The sequence below is a fragment of the Sciurus vulgaris genome (genome assembly GCF_902686455.1).
Source record: "Sciurus vulgaris genome assembly, chromosome: 2".
NCBI classification, from domain to species: Eukaryota; Metazoa; Chordata; class Mammalia; order Rodentia; family Sciuridae; genus Sciurus; species Sciurus vulgaris.
In genome coordinates, this window is record NC_136462.1 from 102,004,328 (window position 1) to 102,025,676 (window position 21,349).

At 36.6% G+C, this 21,349-nt stretch overlaps 1 protein-coding gene across 1 annotated transcript in view; it reads left to right on the forward strand.

Moving 5' to 3' along the window:
• The window catches only part of UNC13C (unc-13 homolog C), an 869,114-nt gene that overhangs the window by 13,685 nt on the left and 834,080 nt on the right, over positions 1–21,349 (forward strand). The window contains exon 2 of the mRNA XM_079129872.1: positions 3,194–3,305. The gene's annotated coding sequence lies outside the window, so the exon portion shown is untranslated. The remainder of the gene's footprint in view (positions 1–3,193; positions 3,306–21,349) is intronic.

Genomic DNA, 21,349 nt, shown 5'->3' on the forward strand with positions numbered 1-21,349 from the left:
TATACTAAAAAGGCAAAGTTTCTCTGAATATAGAAGAGCCTTGTATTTCTTTAAAATCAGAGAATGACAAAAGAGGTGTTAAGAGACTAAAGATACTGGAGAAGGAAGAATAGGACTTTCTTTCAGAGACAACATAAAAGAAAGAAAATAAATTGAAACAGGAGAATGTAGAGGCAAATGGATAAGAAACAGAAAATCATTGTTCATTTATGCTTCATCTACCTTCTAAATAATTTAAAGTGGCCTGCAAATACACACACACACACACGCACACACACACACACACCACACACACCACACACACACACACACACACACACACACACACACCACACACACACATAGAATATAGTTAATAACCAGAAAAAAAAACAGAACTTAGAAAGGAAAAAAGAAGCAAATATGATAACCATGAGAGTTAGGATAGCTGAAATGACTGAGTATCAAATTTGGCTCTCAAATTCTTGGCTGTCAGAGTAAAGGGGAAACATATTTCCAGTTACCTCTATTGCATAATAAACCACTTCAAATCAGGGACGTAGAACACTGACAATCACTTCTTATTATCTTTTATGGCTCTGTGAGTTGCTTGTGGCTCAACAGGGAGTTTCTGGCTCTGGGTATTTGTGCAGTTGTAGTTAAACGGTGGGTGGGGCTTTGATCTTACAAAGACTTGCTCATTCTTACATCTTGTACCTGGCCTAGAAAAACCCAAACAGCTGGACTGAAGAGGTTGGTCTCTCAGATGTTTCTATATCAATGTAGTTTTTCCAACACCATATTTCCAAAGGCACCTGGTCTAAACAGAGGCAAGCAGAAGCTCTATTCCCTTTATGACTCAGCCTTGGGAGTCATAAAGCAGGTCTGTAGAGCTGATCTTTGTTAAAGAAAGGGACATCATTTTCCCTTTATGAAGGAAATAATCAAATAATCTGTAACATTTAAAACTACCACATGATGTAATGCCTCATTGTCAAAGGGTAGTAATATATCAAATTGTACAAGCTCACACCTGATGTGTCAATCATTTGTTTTAGGTAAACCATTAGGAAAGATCATCAAGCATTAAAGTGGAGGTAAAAGGAGAAAAAGATTAAGGAGAAACATTTTTGGAATATTTTCACAGAATACCTGTACCATATGACCTTGCTTCTTAAAATGTGACATAGGATCGGCAACATCAGAATACTTGGAGCTTGTTAAAAATGAAAAATCTCAGGTTGCATATGACGTATACTAAATACAAATTTCATCTTCACAAGAGTGCAGGTGATTCTTTTGCAGAGTAAAATTTGAGAAATACAAAAATAATTGATGGGTGCTGGGGAGTGACAAATTTTGCTGTGTACATACTTAGGCCACGTGTTATCCTTCATTGGATAAAAACAGAATATGTTGGGAATTAAAAAATATTAGAGTTCACCTAAGATTGAGAATTCCATGCACTCATTGACCAGGATATTTGGAATGAGTATTGTATCCTTAGGTAGAATTGAAATGGGAATAAGACTTAAATGAGAGGGGTTGCCATTATACAGGAGGAGGTTTGAAGAAATGATGGTTGGATGATATTGCAGAAATATGAACAATGGTATACAAATAAATGGTAGTCAAATGGGAAAACCCCAAGTGAGTTTTCAGAGATAAATATTATTCTGATATGTTGGAATTGTGTTATATAGAATGTTATTTAAAGCAAGTCAATTTTTGAGTGAGATATTAACTGTGTTTTTATAGAAACATTCAGTAATGACATTTGTCACCAGGGTAAATATTCCATATATAGATAGGTAAAGGTAGACAGCAAAAGAGAGTGATTTCAAATATTAGCTAATCTACTCTTACTCATATTTCAGACTGTCTTGCATATGTGGTTTGTATAAAGAGGGTGTGACTTGGAGAATGTAGAAATTCTTGGAGAGTTGGCCGATACCAGTTTTGGACTAGGAAATGTATAAAATATGCCTGAAATATCCTGTCATACTGAAAAAACAAGGAAGCTATTACAACAGTGCTCAGGTGAAATGGACACCACCACCAATTTGAAGAGAAAGGCATTGGATAAAGATGGGATCATATTAACAACAGAAAAGAATAATAATGATAATGGGCTAAAAATACTTCAAATATGCTAAAACACATTAATTCTTTTTTATTGTTAATTTCTTTTTAAAAATTATTTTAATTTGCTCTATTTTTTGTTATACATAAAAGTAGAGTATATTTTGCATATTTATACAAACATGGAGTACATCTTATTCTAATTAGGATCCCAGTCTTGTGGTTGTACATGATGTGGACATTCACTGTGTTGTATTTACATATGTACATGGGAAAGTTAAGTCAGATCATTCCACTGTCTTTCTTATTTCCTTTCTCTCTTCAGTTCCCCTCATTCCCCTTTGTCTAATCTATTGGACTAATATTCTTCTCCTCCCCCAGTTATTGTGTATCACTACCTATTAGTTTCTATTGGTACACACAGAAACTCTCATTGGTCACTTTCAGAAGATGTATGGAACCAATACTTTTTCTGAATACTGTTAAGTGAAATGATCAAGCTTTTATATCATGTATCTTATATGGCTAGTATTTCCAAGTAGTTAATTTGGAATAAACTTTCAAAGAATTGCAGCAGATAAATATGGAAGCAATGGTAGAATTAGAATATTACTGACTTCTAAAGAAATAATGGATTTAGGCTATGATCATTGATGTCTATTAAAACCATTAATTGAATTGCTAATGGGTAGCTTTATACTCATGGATTGGACTGACAAACCATACCCCCTGGTTAGTCTTATTGCCATAGAAGAGGGTAATAACTAGACATTAAGTGCCTCCCAATGGAGGTATACTGTACCCTATGCAATAGTCATGCCATAAATCTATGCTGAATCTGATCAAGGCTCCAACTTCACAGAAAACATAAGATCCAGAAGAATGTATAACTTCCAAAGGGAGGCAATCAGCCAATTTTAGAATATGGGAATCCACAATGTAATGGTCTACTTTCTTTAACAAATAATTTGTGAGGAAATTAATAAGAGGGAAAATTTATAGATTAAAATATATGTAAGACATTTCCAGTTTCAGCTCTGATGTGTACAAAGCTAAGAAATCACTTCTGTCCTTTCAACAAGGAAAAAATACTGAGTAAACTGAAAATAATTTCTTTTCTTCAATCCATTAGAGAACTGAGATCACAAGGCAAGCTCTACCCCTAAATATGGAGAGGCAGAAATAAAGAAAACCCCAGGCAAGATCGGTTTACCTGGAGCAAAACCTGCTGGAGCTACAAACAGGTAAGAACACTGAAATACTAATTTTGATGAATTCCTGTAGGCTGTGTGGACTAGCTTGATAGTGATGAATCCCTTGAGGCTCAGGCTTAGGGTCACCCTACACTTCTAGATTTTGCATCTACCCAGGAGGTTCTCAAAGTGAATATTTGAGGAGAAATTCCAATTTGAAAAGGGGTTGGGAAATTAGCCACTTGAAATACTCCCATAGTGGATTCTATGACAAAAGACTGTCCTCCTCAATTTAAGTAAGGGAATAATATTTTGCCTAGAGCCTTATTTGACCTGGGGGGCGGGCATACAATTAGCCAGTTCTGTATCCTTCCACTTTCCTGTCTCATTTAAAAGGAGGGAAAATAAAGGCTAAGAAACACCTGTGAAGGGCAAAGCCCAAGGAAACAATCTAGTAATAGCCTGAAATACATGATTATAGGATTTTTTCCCTTCGTACACCTTACCATCATGTTCTCAGTTGTCCACAGATCCAGAAATCTTAGAGAACACCAAATAGGATAAATAGAACAAATAAGCATATCACATCCAACAGAAAAATCAAAAACAAAGAGAAATCTTGAAAGTATTCAGAAGAAAAACAAAGTACTTTACTATTAAATAAACAATAATAAGAAATATAATGAAATTCTTACCAGAAATCATGCAAGCAAGAACAGAGCAGAATAAAATGTGTTGAACAAACAAAAAAACCCCAACCTAGAATTCTATATTCTTCAAATTTATCCTTCACAAAGTGAAGGATAGAAATAAAGACTCTCAGAAAAATAAAACTGAGAATGTCCATTAATAGTGGATCTGTCCTGAAAGAAGTGTTACAGAAATTCTTATGAGAAAAGGAAAATGGTTTACATCAGAGATAGATTTTTACTTAAAGAAAGTGAGTGTCAGAGAAGGAATGATGGTAAATAAAAATCTTCTATTTTTCTTATTTTTGATTGATCTAAGAGCTGTCCACAGTAATAATTATAACATGGTGGGTTATTATAGCATATGGATTAGTAAAATTAATGTCAGCACTGTTAAAAGAGGTAGGAAAGAGAAACTGGGAATACTCAGTTGTAAAGTACCCCCCTATTGATTAAGCAGCACAATGTAATTTGAAAGTGAACTTAGGCTAGGGCAACCACTAAAATGTGGGAAGCAGGGCCATGAAGTATAATTTATTTGCCAAGACAGGAAAGAAAATAGAATCCCAAAGAATGCTAAGAAAATAAAACAAAACAAAGAGCAAATGCAATGAATGGAAAATAGTTAAAAATATGGTAAATGTTAATGTCTATGTCAATGGCCACTTTAAAGGTGAATGTCATGACTATAGTAATCAAATGACAGAGTGATAGAGGATAGAAATGCTTGACCTAATTATATGTTGTCTGTAAGAAACACATTTTAAATGTAAAGACAAATACCAGTGATAAAAATGGGATGCAGTTGGACATACTATTCCAATACTAATCAAAGGAAAGCTATAGTAGATATATTAAAATCACACAAAACATACTTCAAGACAAGGAGCATTACCAGGGATAAAGATGGTTTTATATATTGTTAAATTCTCCAAGTAGACATAATAATACTTCATATGTATTCACCTAATAAAGACTACCAAATTTTGTAAAGCAAAATCTGATAGACATGCTAGGAAAAATGCAATAAATCCATTATTATAGATAATTCAAAGGATAAAGGATAGTATCCACAACAAAGGATTTCAGTGCAAGTGGATATCAACTTACAAAAAGAAAAACAATATAGACACAGACTTTTCATCTTTTGCAAAAAATTAAAACAAAATGCATGATAAAAATAGAGGTAAGGGGTGATCCATGATGGTGGACTAGAGGGTGACTGCATCTTCAACCACTCCAGAACCCAGGATTCAAGAAGGGGAGACATTGAGAGACTCGGACTAAAATAGAGACACGGGGTGAGTCTCCCCCACCCGGTGAAGCTTGGCCCGGGCGGCAGGCCCAGATTCGGGCAGCTTATTAGGGTAGAGCAGGGCAGCTAGAGTCTCCCCCAGGCAGCCCTGAGCACTCCAGCAGTGGGCTCCTCCCACAGGGCCAGATTCTCCAGCTTCTCAGAGCAGGCCCCCCAGTGAGAGCCTTTCTGCACAGAACCAGCTCCAAGTCCCTGAGCCAGCCCGCTGCAAGCTCCAGCCCGCCCACAGGTTGCTTCAGAGACCAGGACAGGGCAGCCAGGGACTTCCCTAAGCAGCCCGGCTCCCTCCAGCAGGAAGCGCCTTTCTAGGCTAGCTTCTCAGAGCAGACCGCCCAGTGAGAGCCTTTCTACACAGAGCCAACCACAAGTCCCCAAGCCAGCAGAGACCTCCGACCCGAAAGAGGCCTCTGGGACCAAGGCAGGGCAACCAGAGACCTCTCCAGGTGGCCCTGCCCCTCCGGCCACAGGCTTTTTCCATGGGGCGATCTAAGATGGTGGACTAGAGGGTGACTGCATCTCCAGTCGCTCCAGAATGCAGGATTCAAGAAGGGGAGGCATTGAGAGAGACTCGGACTAATATAGAACCACTGGGTGAGTCTCCCCCACCGGTGAAGCTCGGCCCAGGCAGCAGGCCCAGATTCGGGCGGCTTATTAGAGTAGGGCAGGGCAGCTAGAGTCTTCTCCAGGCAGCCCTGGGCACTCCCGCGGTGGGCTCCTCCCACACGGCCAGCTTCTCGCAGCAGGCCCCCCAGTGAGAGCCTTTCCACACAGAGCCAGCTCCAAGCCCTGGAACCAGTAGCGGGCTAGGGTCAGCTTTCTTCGGAAGCACTGCATTATCAAGTTACTCCAAGACTTCAGGCTACTGAAGGCTGGGAGGTGATACACTGGAAATCTACAGGGACACTTTAAGCCAATAGAGGAAATCTGCAATATGTCAGAGTCCCACTGACATCTGACCAATATGAGAAAACAAGGGAAGAAAATGTCCAAAACAAACCTAGATACTATATCAATAAAACCCAATGACAGCACAGCAGAAGAAATGTCAGAAAGGGAGTTCAGAATGTACATAATTAAAACAATCAGGGAAGCAAACGAGGAGATGAAAGAGCAAATGCAGGCATTGAAGGAGGAGATGAAAGAGCAAATGCAGGCGTTAAATGATCACACCAATCAACAGTTAAAAAAGCAAATACAGGAAGCAAGAGATCATTTCAATAAAGAGTTAGAGATACTGAAAAAAAAACCAAACAGAAATCCTTGAAATGAAGGAAACAATAAACCAAGTTAAAAACTCCATAGAAAGCATAACCAATAGGATAGTACACCTGGAAGACAGAACCTCAGATATTGAAGACAAAATATTTAATCTTGAAAACAAAGTTGACCAAACAGAAAAGATGGTAAGAAATCATGAATAGAATCTACAAGAATTACAGGATATTATGAAAAGGCCAAATTTAAGAATTATTGGAATTGAGGAAGGCTTAGAGAAACAAACCAAAGGAATGAAAAATCTATTCAATGACATAATATCAGAAAATTTCCCAAATCTGAAGAATGAAAGGGAAAACCAAGTGCAAGAGGCTTATAGGACTCCAAATATACAAAATTACAACAGACCACACCAAGGCACATTATTATGAAAATACCTAACATACAAAATAAAGACAGAATTTTAAAGGCTGCGAGAGAAAATAATCAAATTACATTCAGGGGGAAACCAATAAGAATATCAGCAGATTTTTCAATCCAGACCCTAAACGCTAGAAGGGCCTGGAACAACATTTTTCAAGCCCTGAAAGAAAATGGATGCCAACCGAGAATCTTATACCCAGCAAAACTTACTTTCAGATTTGACGATGAAATAAGATCCTTCCATGATAAACAAAAGCTAAAGGAATTTACAAAAAGAAAGCCCGACATTACAGAACATTCTCAGCAAAATATTCCATGAGGAAGAGATGAAAAACGATGCAAATCAGCAACAGGAGGAACTAGCCTAAAGGAATAGCCAAATAAAGGAGAAACCAAATCATGTCAAAAAACAAAAATGAGTCAAATGACTGGGAATACAAATCATATCACAATAATAACCCTGAATGTTAATGGCTTGAACTCATCAATCAAAAGACAAAGACTGGCAGATTGGATGAAAAAGAAAATTCCAACAATATGCTGCCTGCAAGAGACTCATCTCATAGAAAGAGATACCCATAGACTGAAGGTGAAAGGATGGGAAAAAAACATACCATGCACACAGACACAGCAAAAAAGCTGGAGTATCCATCCTCATTTCAGATAATGTGGACCACAAGCCAAAACTAGTCAGAAGGGATAAAGAAGGACATTACATACTGCTTAAGGGAAGCATAAATCAGCAAGACATAACAATCATAAATATCTATGCCCTGAACATTGGCTCATCCATGTACGTCAAACAAATCCTTCTCAAGTCCAGAAATCAAATAGACAACAACACAATAATACTAGGCGATTTTAACACACCTCTCTCACCACTGCATAGATCGTCCAAACAAAAATTGAATAAAGAAACCATAGATCTCAATAACATAATCAACAATTTAGACTTAACCGACTTATATAGAATATACCATCCAACAAAGAACGAATACACTTTCTTCTCAGCAGCACATGGATCCTTCTCTAAAATAGACCATGTTTTATGCCACAAAGCTACTGTTAGCAAATACAAGAAGATATACTACCTTGTACTCTATCAGATCATAATGGATTGAAATTAGAAATAAATGACAGAATAAAAAACAGAAACGTCTCCAATACCTGGGGATTAAATAATACATTATTATATGATGAATGGATAACAGAAGACATCAGGAGGGAAATAAAAAAAAATTCTTAGAAGTAAACGAGAACAAAGACACATCATAACAAAATCTCTGGGACACTATGAAAGCAGTACTTAGAAGAAGATTTATTTCATGGGGCACATTCAACAAAAGAAGTAAAAATCAACAAATAAATGACTTAACACTACAGCTAAAAACCCCAGAAAAAGAAGAGCAGACCAACACCAAAAGTAGTAGAAGACAGGAAATAGTTAAAATCAGAGCTGAAATTAACAAAATTGAAACAAAAGAAACAATTGGAAAAATTAACAAAATAAATAGTTGGTTCTTTGAAAAAATATACAAAATTGATAAACCCTTAGCCACACTAACAAAGAGAAAGCAGGAGAAAACTCTAATTACTAAAATTCAGAATGAACAAGAAAATATCACAACAGACACGAGTGAAATACAAAACATAATTAGAAGCTATTTTGAAAATCTATACTCCAACAAAACAGAAAACCTGGAAGACATCAACAAGTTTCTAGAGACATATGAATTACCTAAACTGAAACAGGAGGATATACACAACTTAAATAAATCAATTTCAAGCAATGAAATAGAAGAGGTCATCAAAAGCCTACCAACAAAGAAAAGTCCGGGACCAGATGGGTTCTCAGCCGAGTTCTACAAAACCTTTAAAGAAGAGCTCATTCCAATACTCCTCAAAGTATTCCATGAAATAGAAGAGGAGGGAACCTTCCCAAACTCATTCTATGAAGCCAATATCACCCTGATACCTAAACCAGACAGAGACACATCGAGAAAAGAAAATTTCAGACCAATATTCTTAATGAACATCGATGCAAAAATTCTCAACAAAATTATAGCAAATCACATACAAAAATATATTAAAAAGATAGTGCACCATGATCAAGTGGGTTTTATCCCAGGGATGCAAGGTTGGTTCAACATCCGGAAATCAATAAATGTCATTCACCATATCAACAGACTAAAAGTTAAGAATCACATGATTATTTCAATAGATGCAGAAAAAGCATTCGATAAAATACGGTATCCCTTCATGCTCAAAACACTAGAAAAAATTAGGGTAGTGGGAACATTCCTTAACATTGTAAAGTCCATCTACACTAAGCCCATGGCTAATATCATTGTAAATGGTGAAAAACTGAAAGCATTCCCCCTAAAAACTGGAACAAAGCAGGGATGCCCTCTTTCACCACTTCTATTCAACATCGTTCTTGAGAATCTAGCCAGAGCAATTAGATAAACTAAAGAAATTAGAGGGATACAAATTGGAAAAGAAGAACTCAAACTATCCCTGTTCGCTGATGACATGATTATATATTTAGAGGAACCTGGAAATTCCGCCAGAAAACTCTTAGAACTCATAAGTGAATCAGTAAATTAGCAGGTTACAAGATCAATGCTCATAAATCCAATGCATTTTTATACATACCTGATGAATCTTCAGAAAGAGAAATTAGAAAAACTACCCCATTCACAATAGCATCGAAAAAAATAAAATACTTGGGAATCAATCTCACAAAAGAGGGGAAAGACCTCTACAATGAGAACTACAGAACACTAAAGAAATAAATTAAAGAAAACCTTAGAAGGTGGAAATATCTCCCATGTTCTTGGATAGGCAGAATTAATATTGTCAAAATGGCCATACTACCTAAAGTGCTATACAGATTCAATGCAATTCCAATTAAAATCCCAATGACGTACCTTACAGAAATAGAGCAAACAATTATGAAATTCATCTGGAAGAACAAGAAGCCCAGAATAGCTAAAGCAATCCTCAGTAGAAAGAGAGAAGCAGGGGGTATCCCAATCCCAGATCTTCAACTCTATTACAAAGCAATAGTAACAAAAACGGCATGGTATTGGTACCAAAATAGACAGGTAGATCAATGGTACAGAATAGAGGACATGGACACAATCCCAAATAAATACAATTTTCTCATACTAGACAAAGATGCCAAAAATATGCAATGGAGAAAAGATAGCCTCTTCAACAAATGGTGCTGGGAAAATTGGAAATCCATATGCAACAGAATGAAATTAAACCCCCATCTCTCACCCTGCACAAAACTCAACTCAAAATGGATCAAGGACCTTGAAATCAGACCAGAGACCCTGCATCTTATAGAAGAAAAAGTAGGTCCAAACCTTCAACTTGTTGGCTTAGGATCAGACTTCCTTAACAGGACTCCCATAGCACAAGAAATAAAAGCAAGAATCAATAACTGGGATAGATTCAAACTTAAAAGCTTTCTCTCAGCAAAGGAAACTATCAGTAATGTGAAGAGAGAGCCCATAGAGTGGGAGAATATCTTTGCCTCTCATACTTCAGATAAAGTGCTAATTTCCAGAATCTATAAAGAACTCAAAAAACTCTACACCAATAATACAAATAATCCAATCAACACATGTGCTAAGAAAATGAAGAGACACTTCACAGAAGAAGATGTACAAGCAATCAACAGATATATGAAAAATGTTCAATATCTCTAGTAATAAGAGAAATGCAAATCAAAACTACCCCAAGATTCCCATCTCACCCCAATGAGAATGGCAATTATCAAGAACACAAGCAACAATAGGTGTTGGCAAGGATGTGGGGGAAAAGGTAGGCTCATAAATTGCTGGTGGGGTTGCAAATTAGTGCAGCCACTCTGGAAAGCAATATGGAGATTCCTCAGAAACCTTGGAATGGACCCACCATTTGACCCAGCTATCCCAAAGGACTTAAAATCAGCATACTACAGAGATACAGCCACATCAATGTTCATAGCTGCTCAATTCACCATAGCCAGATTGTGGAACCAACCTAGATGCCCTTCAGTTGATGAATGGATAAAGAAACTGTGGCATATATATACAATGGAATATTACTCAGCCATAAAGAATGATAAAAGTATGGCATTTGCAGGCAAATGGATGAAATTGGAGAATATAATGCTAAGTGAGATAAGCCAATCTCAAAAAACCAAAGGACGAATGATCTCGCTGATAAGCGATTGAGGACATATAATCAGGGGTAGGAGGGGTTAGCGTTAGGGTTAGGGTTAGGGATAAGGAGGGTGGTAACAATGGAGGAAGGAAGGACTGTATAGAGGGAAAAGAGGGGTGGGAGGGGTGGGGGGGAAGGGAAAAAAATAACAGAATGAATCAAACAACATTGCCCTATGTAAATTTATGATTTTTAATTAAAAAAAATAAAGCAGCATAAGGAAAAAAATAGAGGTAAAACAGAAAACTAGAAAACATCTACAAGATAACAGAAAATTTAGGTAATTTTGGATTTAGCAATGAGTTTTAATAAAAGACAAAAGGCATGATCCATGAAAGAAAATTTGATAGGTTGGACTTCATGAACATTTAAAACTTCTGCCTTGCAAGATACTAAGAGGATGAAGAAACATCATAGACTAGAAGAAATATGCGAAACATACTTCTAATAGAGGGCATATATTCAAAATATATAAAAGCTCCTAAAACTCAATAATAATGAAACAGACAATCTCATTTAAATGGGCAAAAATATAAACAGACACGTCACCAGCTGAGATATACAGATGACAAATAAGCATATTGAGATATTTCATATCACGTGTCATTAGGAAATTATGATTAAAAATAATAATGACATACCAGTTTATATATATTACAATGGCTAAAATTCAACACACTGTCAACACTAAATGATGATAATGGGAAGCAAGAACTCTCATTCACTCTTGGAAGTAATGAAAATTGAAACGGTCACTTTGGAAAACAGTTTGATCATTTACTATGAAACCAAGTATAATCTTTCTGTATGATGTGGCATTTGTGCTCCTGAATATTTACCCAATATGTTGTATTAAAATTTTTCATTCACACAAAGATTGTATGCAACTGCTTTTAGTAATTTTATTCATAATCACCAAAAACTATGACTAGTCAAGAGATCCTTCCATAGATTGAGTGACTGATACAAATAGTGATGTATCAATACAGTAGAATATTATTCCGCAATAAGATGAAATGAAGTATCATGCCATGAAAATAATTGATAAAACCTACACTGTGTATTTCTAACTAAAAGAAGCCAAATTGAAAATGCTTACTTATTCCATATATGACACTCTGAAAAAGCTGAAACTATAGAAACAGTGAAAAGATCAGTAAGTAGCAGGAGTTTGATGTGTGTGTGTATGTTCGCACATGTGTGGGTTGGGGAATGAATAGGTAAAATACATGAGATTTTTTAGAATGTTGAAACTATTTCATAGGATACTGTAATGGTAGATACATAATATGTACTTGTCAACATCATAGAACTTCATAGCAAAAGAAGTGCATGTTAATGTATGCAAATATGAAAAATATTTTAAGATGTTTTGGAATCACAGAAAAAATGCAGATTGTGACAAGAGAACCTAACTGCATTACAAATGTATTAAACAAACTCATAGCTGATCTAAGTAACTTTCAAGATGAAAGGAGTCTGTAAGATGAAAAGATAAAGGAATTGCATGTAAGCACTACACTCTAGTTAATAAATTTGTTTCCCTTGGGATTAGCAGTTCTCATTGTGCTATACATGTGTACTAGAATGGAACAACTCAACAGATACATGGTGGATGATGGATGTCAGTTTTTTCACTGCTGCAGGATTTTACAGATAAGCAGGGGAAGAAGGCTAGACAAATTCCTGTATACATATATTTCTTTGTTGTGTCAGTTTTGAAGGCCTAAAAGAAACAATATTCCAGTAAAAACAAGTATACCTAGCATCTGGATCATGGTTTCTAATACCATTCTCCAATAAAATAAACCAGAATTCCTTAGGAAAATGGCTTATTCTAAGACCATGCAAGGAAATGAATATACAGGATGCACCTGGAGTGTCCCATACTGTCAGACTATAAATGAGTCCTCATAACAAGCACACAATCAAAATAAAACAAAATCAAACTCCAAGCTATATTGAGGCATGCCAAAAGGTTACAGAAGCTGTAATAGTTGAAATAATGCCCCCCACAATATTAGATTCTAATCCCTGGAACATGGAAATGTTAAGAAGACATGAAGAAAAAGGGTCTTTGCAAATGACTAAGGAAGAAAGATTATCCTAGATAATTTCATTGGACCCTATATGCAACTACATGTATCCTCATAAGAAGGAGGCACAAGGAGATCTAATTCAATAAGAGGAGGCAATATGCTAGTGGAGGCAGAGGTTGGAGTGAGGAAACTACACATGAAGGATTGTTGGCATTCCTCAGAAAGTAGAAGAGGCAGGGAGTAGACTCTTGTCTCCAAAGATGGCATAACTTGACCTGTTTTTTTTTTTTTTTTTTTTTTCTTTTAGCCCAGTGAAACTGGTTTTAGAATTCTTGCCTCTGGAATCCATTTTTATCATTTTAGCAATCAAGGTTGTGATAATGTGTTATAGCAGCTTCAGGAAACTAATACAGGATCCAATTAAAAGAGCTCTTAATGACCAAAATTGGAAAAATTTGAGAAAGAAAACAAGAAGTCTCCAACTTGTGATGATTTGACTTGTTATTTTTCAACTTTCTGATGGTGTAAAAGTGACACATATTCAGTAGAAGCCACATTTCGAATTTTGAATTTCGGTCTTTTCCTGGGCCAGTTCAATGTTTCGTTGCCATGCTGGGCAGAGCAGAAACCCCAGCTCCCAGTCAAAAATGCAACCACAGTGGTAAACAAACTGAAACTGCAGTGTTCTATGTTGCTAGGCTACGGTGTTCAGCAGATTAGTTGCACTAAATGTATTTTGACTTATGATATTTTCAACCATGATGGCTTTACTGGGATGTAACACCTTGTAAGTCAAGGAGCATCTGTGTTGGGTTATAACCTAAAGAATAAAATAAATACCTATAAGTGCATACTGATATAAATAAATGACTGAATAAATATATATGAATGTGAAAGAAGAGATAAAGTTCCCATGTAGAAGAATTCCAAATAAATTGTATAGATATTTCCCCATTCAGTGAGGTGGAACTTAACTGCATATACCTTAAGGTTGAGTGTGCCTGGTGATTTCCTTCTAAAGAGTACAGTATTTAAGGGAGGAAGAAAGAGTAGCCTTTCAAATGCTTTTTCAGCAAATGACCAAGGTCAACATTAACAGTCATAAACCATGTTAACATTATGCATCCTTGATATGATGTAATGAAAATGATCCTTGATATGATGTAATGAAAATGACACTTTACCCGTTACTTGTGGAAGCCTATAAGCCTCCTAAAATCTTGTGAAAAGGCATCAGACAAATTTCTAATAGAGCACATCATACCTGACCAGTACTTCTCAAAAATATTAGGGTTATGAGAAACAAGATTGTTTAAGAAACTGTCCCAGTCAAGAGGTTATCTGTTATATTTTTCCCTTTAACTTCTGTGCTAACTCTACTATTTTATCTATCTTGAGATGGATTATCTTTCCTTTCTATTCCTGGGCAAAGTTCACATATTTCTTTGTATGTCTATGGAGTTTTGATTGGATACCTGATATTATGCAGTATACATTGTGGACACATGGATTAGTGACTTACTCTAGTCAACAGTCAACTTAGCTGGGCTCAAACTCCATACTCTGTCCTTCCCTTGAGGTCAGTAGCTGACATTTTACTCAGATGTTTAGGTTCTAGATGATGCTTTCTTGCTAGTTCTTCTGAGTATCCCCTATGGATATTAGTTAATGGTCAGAGAACACATCAGGGCAATATTGGCCACAAATTTGGGGATTCATTCCATATATGACTCTTTTTTTTTCTTTTAATTTATTTTTATTGTAAACAAATGGGATACATGTTGTTTCTGTTTGTACATGGAGTAATAGCATACCATTTGCGTAATCATATATTTACATAGGGTAATGATGTTTGATTCATTCTGTTATTTTTTCCTTCCCACCCCCCCTCCCACCCCTCTTTTCCCTCTATACAGTCCCTTCTTCCACCATTCTTGCCCCCCTGCCACCCCCCATTATCTGTCATCATCCATTTATCAGCGAGATCATTCATCCTTTGGTTTTTTGAAATTGGCTTATCTCACTTAGCATGATATTCTCCAATTTCATCCATTTGCCTGCAAATGCCATAATTTTATTATTCTTTATAGCTGAGTAATATTCTATTGTGTGTGTATATATATATATATATATATATATATATACCACAGTTTCTTTATTCATTCATCAATTGAAGGACATTTAGGTTGGTTCCACAGTCTGGCTATTGTGAATTGAGCAGCTATGAACATTGATGTGGCTGTATCTCTGTAGTATGCTGATTTTAAGTCCTTTGGGTATAGGCCGAGGAGTGGGATATCTGGGTCAAATGGTGAGTCCATTCCAAGTTTTCTAAGGAATCTCCACACTGCTTTCCAGAGTGACTGCACTAATTTGCATCCCCACCAGCAATGTATGAGTGTCATACATGACTCCTCTTCCAAGATATCTGGTTACTTTCCTACCAATGAAATCTGGCCTCTTCTGTAAACCTGTGGTTTTCTGCTACTCTTATCTGCTGTGTAGATTGGAGAGTGTCTTCAGGCAAGGAGCTGTAAATTCCCAATTTCACCAGGTACAATTCCTGTTTTTCAAGGTTAGACGTTCTTCCATTTTCTATCTGTTTCTGATCATTCTCCAGAGCCACAAAATAAGTTTTCTTCTTAAGTAATTTGTTCAAAATTTAAAACTTTAAACTTTGGGCACTTCATCTATCTGAGAGAGAACAGTAGAACAGTTAGTTGGTTAATGAACTCTTTCAGAATGTTCAGCAAAGTTTAGTCCAGTTTAGACCATTGACCTATTCCTTGCTGATTTTTATTCCACAAACATTTGTTTAGTTCTTACCAGAATATTCTGCATACTTTGGAATTACTCTTTTAGTCAGCTTTCTGTTACTGTAACAAATACCTGAGATAATCAACTTATTAGAGGAGATGTTTATTCTGGCTCATTTTCCGAGGTTTTAGCCCATGTTTAGTTGGCTCTTTTGCTTTGGGCCTAAAAAGCACAGCACTTTATGGTGGGAGCAAGTGCAGAGTATGTCTGTTTGCTTCAAGGTATCCTGGAAGCTAAGAGAAAGGAAAGGAACGGGGTCCAGATATCCCTATCAAGGCCCCACCCTCAGTGGTGCCACGGCTGGGGACCAAACCTTTAACACATGGAGGACATTCAAGTACCAAACGTAGAAAATACTCATTTATTTCTTACAGAATACCCCCTGTGGAGAGTGCTATTATTATTTGCATTTGTCAAAAATAAATAAATAAAGAAAGAAAGGTCAAGTTAATTCTCAAAGGTCACACAGCCAGTAAATGGTAGGGCTGGGACTCAAAATCAGGAAGTTTTATACCAAACTTTGCACTTTTAACTTCTGGCACTGTGCTTTCTCTCAACTTTACTTTCATTGAAGTTGAAACCCTAAGGCTAATTAATGAACCCAGCTTACAACTTTAGTCATAGGTCATTTTTTTATTTCATTAAGAAGAGATAGGGGCTGGGCATAGTGGCACATGCCTGTAATCCCAAAGACTGGGGAGGCTGAGGCAAGAGGATTACAAGTTTGAGGCTAGCCTCAGCAATTTAGCAAGACCCTAACAACTTATGGAGACTCTGTTTAAAAAAGTAAAAAGGACTGGGAATATAGCTCAGTAGTAATAAAGTACCCCTGGGTTTACTCCCCAGTACCAAAAAGTAGCAGGAGGAGGAGGAGAAGGAGGAGGAAAGATGGGTGGAGGAGAAGGAACAGGAGGAGATGACACAGGGGATTGACATGGGGATTGTGAATGTCTCTCAAATCACACCATAATGCTTCCTTTTATAGCCTATGTGAATAGACAATGTAGAAATCTAAACCAAGATATCCTGATTGTAGGGCCAGCTCTGCTATTCACTTTATATGGGGCTTTGGTGAGTCATTTCTCTCTCAGCTCCAGTTATATATCTATAAAATGGAGCAGTAGTATGTTTTACTATAATAGTAGGTATATTCCACAAAGACCAGAAGACAAAAATTCATTTACCTGTGTGTTTCCTTTTTGTCTCCACTAGAGGGAGAAGCAATACCAGATATACGTGTTTAAAAGCCATTCCAGTGGTTTTTTTTTTGGTTTTGTTTTGTTTTTTTCCTGATAGTTTAATGCTATTGATTGGTAGAAAATGGAGAATATATGGGAAGGTATCAAGAAGAAAAAAAAATCATGTAAAATACCACTGTTGTAAACATTTCCATCGCTTCTGGTTACCTGACATCCTTCACAGTAAAGGTGGAAATACCTGTTTTTCCAACCTCTCCTTAAGCCTGAAGCACGGGCACAATAAGGAGGTTACACCCTAGAGTTGTTCTGAAGACTCAGGAAAGCACACTGGTGTGACTCAATCTGCCCTCACACTGGAGCTAGAAAGACTAAAATCTGAGGGTGAGTGTAGCTTACATGCCCTCCCAGTCTTGAGAATTCTGGAGGTATCCAGCTTCTCAGATGTCTCCCAGATTTGTCTTTTTCTCTCTGCTCCCCTGCCACTGCTTGCATTAAGCCTTCATCCCTTCTCACGGAGACCACTGTGCCAACCTCTTAACCTGGATCTTGCTTCTCTCTCTCCTCAAGTTACAATCCGTTCTCCACATGAATGCCAAATTGATTTTCTAAGGCACAAATTAGACTTATGTTACTCTTCTGCTTTCAAGTTCCAATGGCTCTCCATTTTCTTTGGAGAAGTATCCAATCTCCAATGTTAATTTAAAACCTTTTCCCCATGTTTTAACTTCAGTTGTCCTATGTAAACCTTTCTTTCTGCCCTCCTATCTTTTACCTTATGCTTAGTCATACTTAACTGTTTGCAGTTTCATGAACTGAACATGCGTTTTACTTTTGTGCATTTCAGTGTCCTCTTTGTAGACAATGAAGGAATTAAATCAAATCATTTGATGTACATTTACTTTATGTGTGTATAAGAATCATGGTTTTACCCTTTTTCAAAAACGTTTTCAGCAAGACAAGCCAATGCTTCTTTATTCACAGCCATGCTGTTTCCTGGAAATGTGCATTATCAGTATATGTGGCGTCTCTAGATCCAATTCTTCAATTGGGAGGGCTCTTCTTGAGTCGTTTGTGTTTGGCATTAAGCATCGAACTTTTCTGCCCAGTTGAGGCCCAAATTCCTTTTCAAGTTTTCAATTCTTTTACAACGTTTAAAGAAGTGAAAGTCAGGTACAAACGTACACTGTCTTGCTAGATGTGTTAGGACTGTGTCCACCAGATGTCGCCCTTACATCTTAGGCTCCACAAAAACAAATCTAACCTTCCTTTTATAGGTGAAACTGGGGCAGAGACAAACCCAGGTTTTTTTGTGCCTCCATGTCCCTGCTTACCTGAGAGAGGCGCTTGTCTGGATAAGCCTGTGGATTTTTCTCTCACTCTTTAGTTATAATAGAATTCTTAAAGTACTCTTAATTAAACTCACAGCTTAAGACGAAACCTCTAAAAACAACCTGGGACACATGGCCGTTTTCTGGATCATGTAAAGGTCTTCACTTGGTAGTATCATCCATTCAGACATTATCCATGGTGGGACTTTGGATAGAGGACATTTTCACAATGAAGTCAGCATTCTGTACCATGCCACACAGACGCAACATGTATTTTGCTACTGTTAGTCTCTGTAATTTTCAATAATATATTCCACTGTCAAAAATTAGTATTGTTTTACTCTGCCCCATTTTCCCCTTTTCTGAAACTTTGTGTGTGTGTGTGTGTGTGTAATGATAAACTACTACTATAATGATAAACTAGTACTGCCTTTTCTCTTCAGAGACTTTTCCACCATCTTCCAAAGTTTGTACTTTGATGTTCTAAGATTTTACATGAATATCCTGGATTTTAAAGGCAGCTGATTAAATAATTTGTTTGTTAAAGATTATTCCTAAAGAAAAAATAGAAAATGTGTTCAGAGAACCAAAATTTATATAACATTTAGAATATATCAGGTAATTTATATATATGATCTAGATATTGGTCAAAGTCTATTTGGTTTTGAGATTTCTAAGATCAATAGAAAATCCCATGCCATACATAATGAGAAAGCCATCTGCCTCAGGGTTTTTGTGATGAGGGGGAGAGTTAGGTGACTCATCTTTCTCACTTTTCTTCTTTCTTTTTTAAAAAAAAAAAAAAAGCTTTATCAAGGAATAATTGATACATATGATACATAAAATCTGCATATATTTAAAGTATACAATTTGATGACCTTGGATATAGCCACATATGAGAAGCCATTACCAAAATCTAATAAGAGAAATATTTATGACTGCTGACAGTTTCCTTGTGCCTTCTAATTTTATTTTGTTGCTTTTGTTGTTGTTGATGATACTGTGGTAAGAACATTGAACATGAGATCTGCTTACTTAACATTTTCTTTCTTTTAAATTTAATTTTATTAGTTCTTCTTAATTATACATGACAGTAGAATTCATTTTGATAAAATTATATATAGGCTGTATCTTATTATAATTAGGACCCCATTCTTTTGGGTGGGCACCATGGTGGGGTTCACTTAGGTGTTTTCATAGGAAAATTATGTTAGATTTATTCTACTGTCTTTCCTATTCCTATACCCCCATCCCTTCCTTTCATTCCTCTTTGTCTACTCTACTGAAATTATCTTCTTCCCTTTCTCCCCTCTTTATTATGATTGAGCTTCAACATATTGGCAAAAAAATTCAACCTTTGGTTTGGGGGATTGGCTTATTTCACTTTGAGTGATATTCTCTAGATTCATCTATTTATAGTCAAATGTCATGCGGTCATTCTTTGTGGCTGAGTAGTATTCCATTGTGTATATATACCACAATTTCTTTATTCATTCATCTGTTATTTTTAAATTTATTTTTATTGTAAACAAATGGGATCCATGTTGTTTCTGTTTGTACATGGAGTAACAGCATACCATTTGCACAATCATACATTCACATAGGGTAATAAGGTTTGATTCATTTTGTTATTTTTTCCTCCCCCCCCACCCTCCAACCCCTCTTTTTACTCTATACAGTCCCTCCTTCCTCCATTCTTGCCCCCCCTCCCACTCCCCATTATCTGCTAATCAGTGAGATCATTCGTCTTTTGGATTTTTGAGATTGGATTATCTCACTTAGCATGATATTCTCCAATTTCATCCATTTGCCTGCAAATGCCATAATTTTATTATTCTTTATAGCAGAGTAATATTCCATTGTATATATATACCACAGTTTCTTTATCCATTCATCAATTGAAGGACATCTAGGTTGGTTCCACAGTCTGGCTATTGTGAATTGAGCCGCTATGAACATTGATGTGGCTGTATCTCTGTAGTATGCTGATTTTAAGTCCTTTGGATATAGGCCAAGGAGTGGGATAGCTGGGTCAAATGTTGGGTCCATTCCAAGTTTTCTAAGGAATCTCCACACTGCTTTCCAGAGTGGCTGCACTAATTTGCAACCCCACCAGCAATGTATGAGTGTACCTTTTCCCCCACATCCTCACCAACACCTAATGTTGCTTGTATTCTTGATAATCGCCATTCTCATTGAGGTGAGATGGAATCTTAGTGCAGTTTTGATTTGCATTTCTCTTATTACTAAAGATGGTGAACATTTTTTCATATGTCTGTTGATTGCTTGTAGATCTTCTTCTGTGAAGTGTTTGTTCATATCTTTAGGCCATTTGTTGATTGAGTTATTTGTATTCTTAGTGTAGAGTTTTTTGAGTTCTTTATATATTCTGGAAATTAGTGCTCTATCTGAAGTATGAGTGGCAAAGATATGCTCCCACTCTGTAGGCTCTCTCTTTGCATTGCTGATAGTTTCCTTTGCTGAGAGAAAGCTATTTAGTTTGAATCTATCCCAGTTGTTGATTCTTGCTTTTATTTCTTGTGCTACGGGAGTCCTGTTGAGGAAGGCTAATCCTAAGCCAACAAGTTGAAGATTTGGACCTACTTTTTCTTCTATAGGATGCAGGGTCTCTGGTCTGATTCCAAGGTCCTGGATCCATTGTGAGTTGATTTTCATGCAGGGTGAGAGACAGGGGTTTAGTTTCATTCTGTTGCATATGGATTTCCAATTTTCCCAGCACCATTTGTTGAAGAGGCTATATTTTCTCCATTGCATATATTTGGCACCTTTGTCTAGTATGAGAAAATTGTATTTATTTGGGTTTGTGTCTGTGTCCTATATTCTGTACCATT